This window comes from Neophocaena asiaeorientalis, unplaced genomic scaffold (genome assembly GCF_003031525.2).
Source record: "Neophocaena asiaeorientalis asiaeorientalis breed wild unplaced genomic scaffold, Neophocaena_asiaeorientalis_V1.1 scaffold177, whole genome shotgun sequence".
NCBI classification, from domain to species: domain Eukaryota; kingdom Metazoa; phylum Chordata; class Mammalia; order Artiodactyla; family Phocoenidae; genus Neophocaena; species Neophocaena asiaeorientalis.
Genome location: NW_020172779.1, coordinates 11756439 through 11769316, shown reverse-complemented (window position 1 = coordinate 11769316; position 12878 = coordinate 11756439). Strand labels below are relative to the sequence as shown.

General features: G+C 39.2%; 1 long non-coding RNA gene across 2 annotated transcripts in view; it reads right to left on the bottom strand.

The window, feature by feature from the left end:
• Positions 1 to 12878, bottom strand: part of LOC112397102 (uncharacterized) — a 111012-nt gene that overhangs the window by 22900 nt on the left and 75234 nt on the right. Inside the window, exons 3-4 of one of the 2 annotated variants that reach the window (XR_003002727.1) lie at positions 3337 to 3547; positions 104 to 340 (exon numbers count right to left, since the gene is read on the bottom strand). This is a non-coding gene — a long non-coding RNA (uncharacterized LOC112397102). The remainder of the gene's footprint in view (positions 1 to 103; positions 341 to 3336; positions 3548 to 12878) is intronic. The other variant, XR_003002726.1, reaches the window with a different exon arrangement.

Here is a 12878-nt window from a genome sequence, read left to right as displayed (position 1 = left end):
TCTATTTAAGGAGGAACTTGTGTTTCCCTCAGAGGAAGTGTGGATAAGTGGTGAGCTCAGAGTCTGGAGAGGAGGTGACCTTGACCTCAGAGGTTCATTTCACCTGGAGTGTTCCTCTCAGGATGACTCCCTTAAGTTCCAATGACGTCTGATCTGGAAGTGCATTGTAACTCCGTCTAAGCTCTGCAGAACCACACAATGCTTGAAGAAACAAGTAGTCTCACGCGTCACAGACGGTGCCAGAAGGAATGACAGAGAAGAGAGAGCTTTCAAAACAAATAAAAACACACCAGGACTCAGCTGGGGTCTTCGTGGAAGGCATATTCAATGGGGGACGTGCCTGCAAAAGCAGAATAGAGCCAGAAACAGGATGGGAGAAGTTCTTAGTTCCCACCATAGTGGGGCAGCCATCCGATTTTACTATTCTGGAGCAGGGTGACGTTGGGCTAATCCCCTAATCTTTTTGACCCAAGTTTCATGTCTGTAAAAGATAATAACCTCTATTTCAAAGGACTGCTGGAGGGATAAAATGAGATTATCTCTATGAAAGAACGAAGAACAATCCAACGGTAAGGTAATTTTACTATTATTTTTAGATAGGGAAGAAAGTATAATTCTTAATGCTAGGACTCTGGAGTTTAAGCCTGGGTTCAAATCCTAGTCTTGCAATTACTAACTGTGTGATCTTAGGCAAGTTCCTTAACTTCTCTGGGTCTCCAGTTGCTTGCTCATAAAATGGAGAAAATAATAGTAGCCACTTCCTAGGTGTTTTAAGAGACATAAATGATTAATTCATGTAAAATGCCAAAACAATGTAGATGTATAATGAACTCTCAATAAATATCAGCTAGTAATAGTTGTTATTGTTGCTGTAATAGTAGCACCAGTTGTACCAGTGTTAGTAGCAGTAGTATTTTTGGATTCTATGACCCTGATTTTTATGATACAGATGGGGATAGAAAAATAACATATTAATGCAAATGAGATTTAATTAGCACCTCAACGTAAGTTCATGTGTTTTTCAAATCTAATAGCAAGGCTGCAGCATTATTTCCAGATTAAATTTGAGGAAATAGACTTGAAGAAGTTACATGAGTTTCTTATGATCACACACCCAGAAAAGGCTATGCAAGGAGTTGGCCTCAAGTTTCCTGATGCTAAATTCAGTGTTCTTTCTGACAAGCTGAGCTGTCTCTCTTTGCTAGGTATGGCATGCTTTAAAAATAATAATTTTCAGGCATCTCAGCAGGAATTTCCTTTAGGTTGAGCTAAAATCAAACTGGTATTAGCAAGTATTGCTGTTCTTTCCACAAAGCTTTTGTCCTTTCTGGTATTGTCTTCCAGCTTTCTCCTCTAAGAAGAACGCACCCTGAACGCACCTGATCTCATCTGGAATGTGCCACTGAGTGAAATAGCACTGATCCCAGATGGGAGTATAAGATGTAGGATGAAGTTCAATCATTTGACTGAAAATTCCCGAGAATATTTCAGACATTATCACAGACTACGGAATTTTAGAGTTACTTAAGTAGACAGAGAGGGTACAACATCTAGCTAAGTGAGGTTAACCGTGGATAAAAGAAGAGGAAGCACACTCCAGAAAGCAGGGACTGGATGAAAAAAAAGAGGATGGTTCTGTACAGGAACCCATAGGAAGTTTGGTGTTGCTGAAGACAAAATGGCAGAGATGAAGCAGAGGTGGGCAAATGTCAGGTGGTGGAAGGTCCTGAATGCTACACAAAGGGGTGTGGACTTTACCCTGAGGCCGTGGAAGGTTTTAGGGAAGAAGTGGCACAGCCCATGTGCATTTCAGGTCAATCACACCAGTGGAAATATGAAGAGGATTTGGCAGGATGGTGTCATGTCAACAGCAGGCTGGAACTCCCAGCATTCCTTGCTCTTCACTCACAGCTGAATGTGTTCTGAAGCTTTCTGAGCACCACTCTCCTCCCTCCACAGCAAGGAGGCTTGGAGAGTGATTCCGGGAAGTCAGGAACATTCTGGGTTGTCAAAGTCAAAACTGAAAAACCATTCCTGACCAAGAGCAAAGTTGAAATGTTATTAGGCTTCTTAGAGGCCAGTGCTGAGGGATGGGAGCCCTTCAGATATAGTGTGAAACCAGAATTGAGACTCTGGGTGGCCATTCACTTTCCTAGTACTTTGTTGCATCCTTCAGGGTGTTGGCTGGAGCTGAGTGACTGCACAACCGTGGGTTTTGCAAACCTGAGCTCCTAAGTTTCTTTCCTCAAGCTGCCTCTTCCCTGTACCTCATGCTGCAACTTCACCCTTCTATGAACCTCTGACATCTCAGGGTTTGAAGTAAAACTGAAAGTTCCAAAAGGACCACAAGAGACCTTTCCTCCCCAAACTTCTCCTGCCCAAGTATACCCTTTTCTTTTTACTGCATGGCTGTTTCACAGATGTTGGGTTTACTCTGAGTCTGAACTTTGTAGTGAAAGGATGTGATGCTTGGAGTCCAGGCACTTGGGTTTGATTCTGGTTCTGCGGCTTTCTGACCACCTGAACTGCCAATCCATTTAACACATTGAGTCCCAACTTTTCCATCTGCAAAATAGGAAATTAACTAGATGATGCCTGAGGGAGCTTTGAGCTCTCTAATATTCTGTGATTGTAAGAACATCCTGTTACCCATCATTGTCCTAGATGCTGAGGAAAAATAAAGTGAAACAAGCCCCAAGCCCACCATCACCTTCATAATACAGCCATGACACCGGTAATAGGCAGATATGCAAATGATGTTGTAGGCAAATGCTTACAACATGGAATATTCTTCAGCTCTATTGTCAAGTGAGGAAAAAGGCTACAAGGAAGTACAGTGTGATCTCACTTTTGTAAAATAAGTAAATACATAGAAAAAAATACCCAAAAGGTGATCTCACAGTCATCTCTGGTCATGAATTTTTCTGTGTTTTTGTTCTTGTTTATTTTTATTTTATGATTTTTTTACAAAGAAGGTACATTATTTTTGCAATAATAAAATAAATCATAAAATAATAGGAGTATTCTCTGGAGAATCATGGATCTATTGACCATTCTTATGAGGAATTAATGAAGACTTTCCAGATGGCCTGACATTTATTCTAGAATGTGATGGTCAAATAAGAGTAATTCATTTCTCAGCAACCCCTCCATCCATCCCTTTCTTTTCTCCTGAGTACGTGATATGGTTTCTCATGAATAAGCATTGACCTCCGCCTCTAAAGTATACACTACTTGAAAGCAAAAGACAATTCTCCTGGTTCTCCAGTATCCTCTCTGAATAAATACCAAGCATTTGTCCCCCAGAATATACAGAGTAAATAAACTTGCACTTACGATGCGGATTTTGTTGAAGGCAGAGATGTTGATTTATACTCTGCTCATGCTTGTGCAAAAGTCCTCCATCTCTGGTTTCTCAGTGGTTGGTGCACCAGTTTCCCGAATCTAAGGTCATGAGTTTACTTCCTGCATCACTTAGCTTCACTGTCTTCTTCTGTGGCTTGGACCAAAATCCCAACAACATGTGGCAGTCACTGCACTGGGAAAGCTGAGTAGAGACAGAAAAATAAACCAGCAAGGTACAAGGGACCTAAGATGTGAATGGATGGTTGTATCCTATGAGGTATCGTGGAGTTATTGGGGTACAGCAGAGGTAGAAGGAAGAATGGAGGGAAGAGAAATTAGGGAAAACCCCACTTCTTAGACCTAGGCTAAAACAAGGTGAAATCAATCTTGGGTAAAGAGCAGTTGTCTGCTGCACTGCATCTCTTTAAATACCGTCTATCTACATGCCAGCAATGCCCAAATTTATGTCTCTAGCCCAGACCTAGCTCCCAAACTCCAGATTAAAATTCAGCTCTCAACTTGATATGTCCACTTGGATACCAAACCAACCTCTCAAACTCAACATGTCCTAAACCAAACTCCTGATCGTTCCTATCCAAGCTTAGGCTATTTGCTGCTTCTCCATCTCAGAAGATGGCAATCAGCTTTCCAGTTGCTTAGGTGAAAATCTAGGAATAAAATACAGATGGCCAAAAAGCACATGAAAAGATGCTCAACATCACTAATTATTAGAGAAATGCAAATCAAAAATACAATGAGGTATCAGCTCACACCAGTCAGAATGGCCATCATCAAAAAATCTACAAACAATAAATGCTGGAGAAGGTACGGAGAAAACCCTCCTACACTGTCAGTCGGAATGTAAATTGATACAGCCACTATCGAGAACAGTATGGAGGTTCCTTAAAAAAACTAAAAATAGAGCTACCATATGAACTAGCAACCCCACTCCTGTGCATATATCTGGAGAATACCATAATTCAAAAACCACATGCACCCCAATGTTCATTGCAGCACTATTTACAATAGCTAGGACATGGAAGCAACCTAAATGTCCACTGACAGAGAAACGGGTAAAGAGGATGTGGTACGTATATACAATGGAATATTACTCAGCCATAAAAAAGAATGAAATAATACCATTCGCAGCAACATGGATGGACCTAGAGATTGTCATACTGAGTGAAGTAAGTCAGACAGAGAAAGATAAAAATCATATGATATCGCTTATATGTGAAATCTTTAAAAAAAAAGGGGGAAAATGATACAGATGAACTTATTCGCAAAACAGAAATAGAGTCACAGATGTAGAAAACAAACTTGTGGTTACCAGGAGGGACGGTGGGGGGGAGGGATAAATTGGGAGATTGGGATTGACACATAGACACTACTATATAAAGATTAGATAACTGATAAGGACCTACTGTATAGCACAGGGAACCCTTCTCAGTACTCCATAATGACCTATACGGGAAAAGAATCTTAAAAAGAGTGGACATATGTATATGTATAACTGATTCACTTTGCTGTACACCTGAAACTAAGACAACATTGTAAATCAAGTATACTCCAATAAAAATTTTTTTAAATAAATAAAATAAAATCCAGGAATAGGAATTATCTGTGCTGTCTCTCATACCCCACATTTGTCAGGAAATACTCTTGGCTCTATCGTCAGAAAATATTAAAATTCAGCCATTTCTCACCAACCCACCACTACCACTCTGGTCCAAGCCACCATTATCTTTCAGCTGTGTTACTGTAATAACCTCCTGACTTTTCCCCTCCTGCCTTAACCCCCTACAGTCTATTCTAAGCACAGCAGCCAAAGTGATCCTCTTAAGACACACATTATTTTATGCTTTTCATGCCCTGCTCAAAATATGGCACCGGCTCTCCATTTCACTCAAATAAAAGTCAAAGTGTTTTGTAGACAATGGGTCTGCAGACCCAATGTGATATGGTTCCCATTAGTTCTCTCGCCTCATTTCAACCACTCAGCTTTCACCACATGGCTCTCCTTCCCACTCCTACACAATCACCCACTGCTTACTATTCATGTTTGTGTACATCTTACCTAACTGTTGAGTAATAGGAATAGCTAATCGTTGAAATCTCATATTTGCGTAGCAGTTAACCAATTACTTCCATATATAATATTTCATTAAATCCTCACAATAGTGTTGTAAACTAAGTGTTCCTTTTCCCTTTTTACAGGTAATCAATTTGAGGCTCAGAGAGGTTAAGCACCTCACCAAGCTTCACATGGTGAGTAATTGGTACACTTGTATTCAAATATAGGTCTGTTTGACCCTAATGGGTGAAAAGAAGACTTAAAGTTGATTGATTCCTCTTAGATTAAGGTCCTTTACTTAATAATTTTATTTAATCTCCTTAATCTATCATCTTCTCTCCTTCCCTTAGGCCCTAATCCGTTACGCAAGGTGTCTTGTACGTAGCAAATGATCACAAAATGTTGATAAGCATCATTGTCGTCCTCCTCCTCCTCCTCATCCTTACATTACAAACGCTATCTTTTGAGTCCTTGCTTCAGTCTTCATGGGTCATGTTCTTTTTAGTTCTTCATTCATGAGCTAAAGAAAGAGACTTGTGGGCAGCAAGTATGGATAAATTCGGTAGGCAATAACTGTCTGTGTTTCTTTTTCTTCTTTCTAAAAATTGCTACCTATTTGTTCCCACTGTCTGTGACCATTCCCAAAGAGATGCTTGGTTCATTGAGTTCCTACCTAATTCCCTTCCCACCAGCAATGCAGTTATTCAACTTGACAATTGTCTGTTTCCAAGTGGCCTCACAGTTCGCATTTGTAAAAGTCAGTATGGTCTAACTCATCATTATTCCCTAAATGGTTCACTTATATCCTGGGATATAATTCCTTTTCTTCCTTTTCAGAAAGTGTTCAAAGCTTGTTATCTAGTCAACAAGTATTTGTTTAGCAACTAACATAGCCCAACCTCTGATATAGGAATTGGGAATAGACAAAGAGACAGGACCTTGGCCTTCTGATGGTATAACAATGGACAAAGTTGGGAACTGAGGTAATTTTAATCTGTACCTAGGATATAAATATCTGAGATTTACCTAGGAGATCAATCAATCTCCATTTTACAGATTTTAAGACTGAATCCCAATTTTTAAAAACAGTTTTCAGTTTTTTGTACTAATTATTTTTGTCCCAACAGGCTTTAAGTTTTTAAAAGATCATGTACCCATTTTTTAAAACACTATTTTTAAGTGATTTTGATGGTTCACAGTTTTCTTAATTGAAGATGCCAGTTAAGGCTTCTAATTAGCATGAGGCTGTGTTGCTACACTAAATTGATTTCATTCCAGCAAAATTAGAAAAACTTGACATTTTGCTGAGCCTGTGCATTACTAATAAGTTTAAATATATTTTTTCTATTATAATCACCACAATTTGTGTGTGTGTGGATTCCTGGGGATTCAGGGAGAACAGTTTAAGAAAATCTGCTAAGGTAGGAGAATAATGATGCCAGCATCAAGACCAGGGCCCGAAGTCTTGTTGTCTACCCATATTTCTCCATTGATCATTCCTTAAACCCCAGCTGTGCTCTGGCTTCTCTGATATGTACTGTGATACAAAGAGCTACAGAAGCTCTCAGATAAGAAGGAGGCTGAGAATTGTAGGCTTGTGAGCAGTGAACCATTCAAAGAAGTCAGACTAAGTGGAGGAATAGTGAACAGAAGTTTGGAAGAGGTATGAAGGGATCTGGTTTTAAGAATTTAACTCTATTTCTGCTTTGTTTCAGACCTTTTCTCTTTTGTTGTGTTTCTCCTTTTAATTATTGTTCAAAATTCTTTATACCAGCATGTCATAGTTTATTCAACTTGCCCCCATCATTAGATATTTGAAATTTTTACAGTTAAAAATAATATGTATGACCTTCATTTATTCCATAAACACTTACTGAGCATCTACTAAGTGTATGACACAATTCTCTCGTATGTGTTTAGGAAGTTGATTCAGGCAGACATTCTGCTTGCAATAAGTTTTCAGCCTAGTAGAATATAGCTAGATCATTAGGTAGATCTACTCATGCCATAAGAGGAATTGCACGAGTGCTGTAAGAGATGCCCAGTTACACTTCTAGAACAAATGATTCTATAATTCAGGGTCAGTGAATTATAAAAGACAGGAAGATTAAATTAGAATAGTTAGGGCAAATCATTCAATGTCTTGAGCTCCAAGTTAGAGAGCCTGTGCTACTTTTAGAGATCAGTGGGTTACCATCCATTAAGGCATCATAGAATAATGGTTAAAAGAGCACAGATCCAACAATAAAACGTTTAAATAAATCATGATATGTACAAATAAAGGAACACCTTGAAGCCATTAAAATAAGTGGTAGAAGAATAACTAGTGGCTTGTAAAGGATTTATAATACTATCTGCATAGAAAAGTCAAATCATAAAGCAATATATCCAGTATGATCCCAATTTTGTATCAGAAACAAAATATAGAAGAAAGCTGGAAAGACAAGCTCAGCAATTTCTTCCTGGTTATTTCAGAGTATAGGGATTATGAGGGATTTCATTTTCTTCTGCGTTTTGCTTTCTTTTTTCCATTTTTTCAACTGAGCACTTAAGACACCCCTAATTGTTCAGTATTTGGATTGTTTCCAATTTCCATTATTGGAAGTAATGGTTTGCTGAACATCCTTGTACGTAAATATTTGTATGCGTACCTGTCCATTCATGTTAAGTGGAATTTGGGATCATGAGGTGTGCCCACAGGACACATGTTAGTTTGGTATTTAAATTTTTAACTTAAAAAATAAAAAATACATGGACTCTGGAGCCCGACTCCCTATGTTTGAACGTGAACTCCACTGCTTCCTAGACTGTAACCTCCAGCAAGTTACAGTAGTTTTCTGTGCCTCATTTCACTCTTTTTAAAATGAGGATATTAACTGCACCCTCTTCATGGGGTTGTTGGGAAGATTAGAGGCATTAATTCCTATAAGGGCTTACAGCAGTGCCCGGCATATGGTGAGTGCTTAATAAATGTTAGAAATCATGGATTTTTATTGTTGATAATACAATAACAAGTTTTCTTATTTTGTTTTTCCCTGGTGCTTTTTTTTGGCGGGGGTGGGGGGTTCATTTAATCTTTTCTATTAGGACAGTATCTCATACCTGCCAAGTAATCTTTTACTCTCATCATTTCTTCCTATAACCACTTTAGAAATCGCTTTTTAAGGATAATCCCCAGGTCACAGCATACAAACCATTTGTTCTTCTGCTCTTGATACGAAAACTTATTTTTTAAATATTCTTTCAACTATCCAAACACTAGTCACAACATATTTTGGCATGGAAGTTAGTTAGGATGTAGTTCTACAATGTCAAGATCAATTTTGAAAGAACACTGGACTCCCTAAAGGATTTCAAGCTTCACTTTTCAAGGGAATATTACAGCTCGAACAAGCATTTGTTCCCAACATTTCCCTCTGGGGCCTTACTGAGATATCAGATGAAAGCAAGAGAAGGGGTCTTTTTTTAATAAAGTAGAAGACGCTCCTGCCAGAAGCAACTACTTAGCATGGAAGAACACATCCTTTAAAATGTGGGGGTTTTGTAGAGGATAAACCTATCACACAAAATGTTCTGTTAAACAAAGCCTTCCTTGCAACGTGAAGCTCCTTTAGGATCCAGACTATTCTATACGGTGGCAAAAGAAATAAGCCCTTTCCAGAATCCTTTGCACTTCCCTCCCTACATATCTGTAACTGATAGAAAAATAATACGTATGCCTCACAGGAAAGGAGTACTGCAATCAGGATACCTTGCGTTTAGACCCGCTCTGCTGCTAATTACATGGGTGACATTGCACTAACAGTTACAATATAACTTCTCTGAATTTCCATTTTCTATCTGTAGAAATGAGGCATAGAATCAGCTGATTTCCAAGTTCCTTTTGGTCCAACATTCTAACTTGCTTTTCCTTCTTTTGTCATTTCCTTCCAGACTTGGCTCAGAATTAGGAATGCATTAAATATTACAGCAGAATTCCCCTTAGCGCTTGGAGGGTGAGGGTGAAAATTCCTAGGCTAATATTTTCTTCCTTAACACACAACCCATATTTACAAGAACCTATTAGGCGTCAGATACTGTTATGTGGTGGAGACACATCATGCACAAAATAGAAACAGTCGAAGTCCTTTGAAGTTTACCATAGCTCAGACAGTGAAGCAAGGGATGACAATTAAATTTGATAGGTGCTCTAACTTCGAGGATAGCCAGCTTTGAGGTGCTGTGATTTTAAAGCTGGACCAACAGGAGAGAAGATTCTAATTGTACCGATGTGTCGGTTTCTTCAGTCAACCCTCCCCCTGGCCCTCCTCAAAATCTTTAGTCCAGACTAAGGAGATATTCCTCCTCAGGGCTCCCACGGCACCTGTGCTTACTGCCATCTGATCCTTTAATACATCGCTTTCAAAAGGTCTGTGGATCTGTGTCTACCCCAATAGACAGCAAGGACGTCAAGAAGTAAGACGATTTTAATTTCATTTCATTCCTCCACCTACTTTAGCATATAGCACAGTTCTTGATGCCTAGTTGGGGACCAGAAAATGTTTGTTGACAAGAATTAAGAAGTAATCCATTTACCATTTGAGAAAAGCTGTGATAGGTGGTGGGACTCAGGATCTAATTAGAGTCTGATCAGCCCAGGAGTCAAGGTCCATCTCTGGCCAACATAATACCGTCTTACATAGAAAATGTCCAAACAAAGGTAATTCTTTGATTATCTTCATTCTCATGTACAGTTTTCTTTTACTGCTCATGTATCTGTAATTCCCATGTTTAAAAAGCCATCTGGGAGCATGACATTAGCAAAGCTCTATGCTTTCTCTGCAAGAGGTGAACACATGTACACACAGAATAACTTGACATTTCTCTGGCTTTTTCTGTTCAGTATTGGGGTCTTACCAGCAAGTGGTCCCTAACTCTCATTTCAGGGTGCACGTTTCTAATAAACTCAATACAAAGTCCAAAATTAACAAAAGTATTTTAATACAGCTCTAAAGTATTGGCACCACTGTGCTGATTGTCTAAAAGCAGACAGGCAGCATTCTGATGAAGTTCTGGGGTACCCCTGCCAGGCTACCTCTTTTGCCAGCTTGAATCAGAAGGAAAACTTTCTGAGTGTGCAGCTGGCTTGTTGTCTGGGGATCTGCGGGTGAGTTATCAGCTAACACCTTTGCTTCCTCCGCTACCTGGCCCTGATCCATCTTTCCTCCTTTTATTTCTTCAGCTGCTCTCGCTCTTCAGAAGCTGAGTCTCTTTGTTCTCTCTGAAAGCCCAGCTCTCTTCCACCTCCTTGGCTTTGCGTGGAATGAACTTCTGGCATCAACACTCTTCCACTTTCCAAACCATCTTCACTTATTCAAATCTTTCTTGTTTCCAAGGTCCAAATCACATAGCAAATGCTCCAACATGTCTTTTCTGATTGCTCCAGCTTAATATAGCCTTTCCCTCCTCTGAGCTTTATATGGAACCCTCTATTTATACATCTTCTTCTTATAACTTCCTGCCTGGTGTTCTGGGAATTCATGGACTGGCCTTATCTTCCCTGCTACCTGCAGGCTCACTGAAGGATGATTCATTGCTGTATATTCCCAGCACCCAGTACATAGCAGATGCTCCATACATCTGAGACTGTAGCGTGGATTGGTACTCCCACTCTTGGATTTCTCATTCTTCAAAATAATAGACGAAACTGGGGTTTGAAAGGAGTGAGGGAAAACTGAGAGACTTGGTGGCTATAGAACTTCCTCAGATTGCATCCTTTGTTCTCTCTGGTCTGCACTCAAGGTAGGCTGATTCTTGGATGGAAAGCATTCAATTCCAAGGAAACAGTGTGAAAGAAGGCATAAAGATGTGAGGAAGCATTGACTCCTGTAAACTGTGGAGTGACTTGAGTGCCGAGTCCACAGTGGAAAAGGAGATGTAACTGGAAAGGTAGAGAAATCTTCAGATGGAGAGCTACCCCAGGATGTTAAGCATGTGTGCTTCTGAAAGATGACCTTGAATGTGGTTTGATTAAAGACTAGGAAGGGGCAGGGTAACCAGCTAAGGGAAAGTTCATTGTGATTCATTGACAATACAATTTATTTTGATTTACCCTGGGGTGGAAGAAGAAGAAATGGTACATTTGGAGAGCATGCAAACACCTTTTTTACAATTAAAAAGACTTGCAAAAAACAAATGAGCTAACTAACTGTACACGGAAGCCTTCAAAAAACCAAGGCAACACACAAATGTAGGATATGTATTTCCCCAGGCTAAGGGAAGAAGGCCATTTCAAATTAAGCTCTGCTTCCAGGCACATCATATTTATTCGTTTTATTTGCACAGTGATTTACACCTATTTTTATTTGCAACATCCATTGTTCCCCAGAAGATGAGGAGGACAAAGGTACTACAGAAGCTGGCTGAGCTAAGAGAGGGGAGCAAAGCACAGACCAAAAATGTATTTTAAACTAACACAACATTGTAAATCAACTATACTCCAATAAAATTTTTTAATGTATTTTAAAGTAAAAAAATCCAAAACATACTTTTTTCTTTTAACTCTTCATACTCATGTGTCTTTGGGTAAATTTTGGTTCATTTCCATCCTAGGATTAATGGCCGAATTCAAAGTAAATAACTAGTGTTCACTGAAAAATGTATTTCCCTTCATCTTAGTTCCTTTTTTCTTCTGTTTTGGATATTCTGCCTTCTTGTGGCTGCCATTTTGAGAGTTCTAAAAATAATATGTAAAGAGAGATGATAAGTGGAGAGAAATTCGAGGGGAGGAAGGAACCCAGAGTCGGTTACCTTGAATTGTGCCCTTTAAGATGAGGAGGACAAAGGTACTACAGAAGCTGGCTGAGCTAAGAGAGGGGAGCAAAGCACAGACCAAAAATGTATTTTAAACTAACACAACATTGTAAATCAACTATACTCCAATAAAATTTTTTAATGTATTTTAAAGTAAAAAAATCCTTTTGTCTTTGGGTAAATTTTGGTTCATTTCCATCCTAGGATTAATGGCCAAATTCAAAGTAAATAACTAGTGTTCACTGAAAAATGTATTTCCCTTCATCTTAGTTCCTTTTTTCTTCTGTTTTGGATATTCTGCCTTCTTGTGGCTGCCATTTTGAGAGTTCTAAAAATAATATGTAAAGAGAGATGATAAGTGGAGAGAAATTCGAGGGGAGGAAGGAACCCAGAGTCGGTTACCTTGAATTGTGCCCTTCTTCCCCCCTTCACTGGGCAGAGCACTTGATGAAGAGCCACAGGACTGACGTTCTTGTCCAGGGTCTTTTATGAATTCTCTAAAGTCCATTTTCCTATATGATAAGTGGGATTAACAATAATAACAGCTAACCTTTAGAACCCTTTGCTCTATAATATATCTCGGGGGCCAGCAGCTATAGTTTGCAGACCAAATCAACAAATCCAGCACACCAGTTGTATAGCCAAGAGCTAAGAATGATTTCTACAT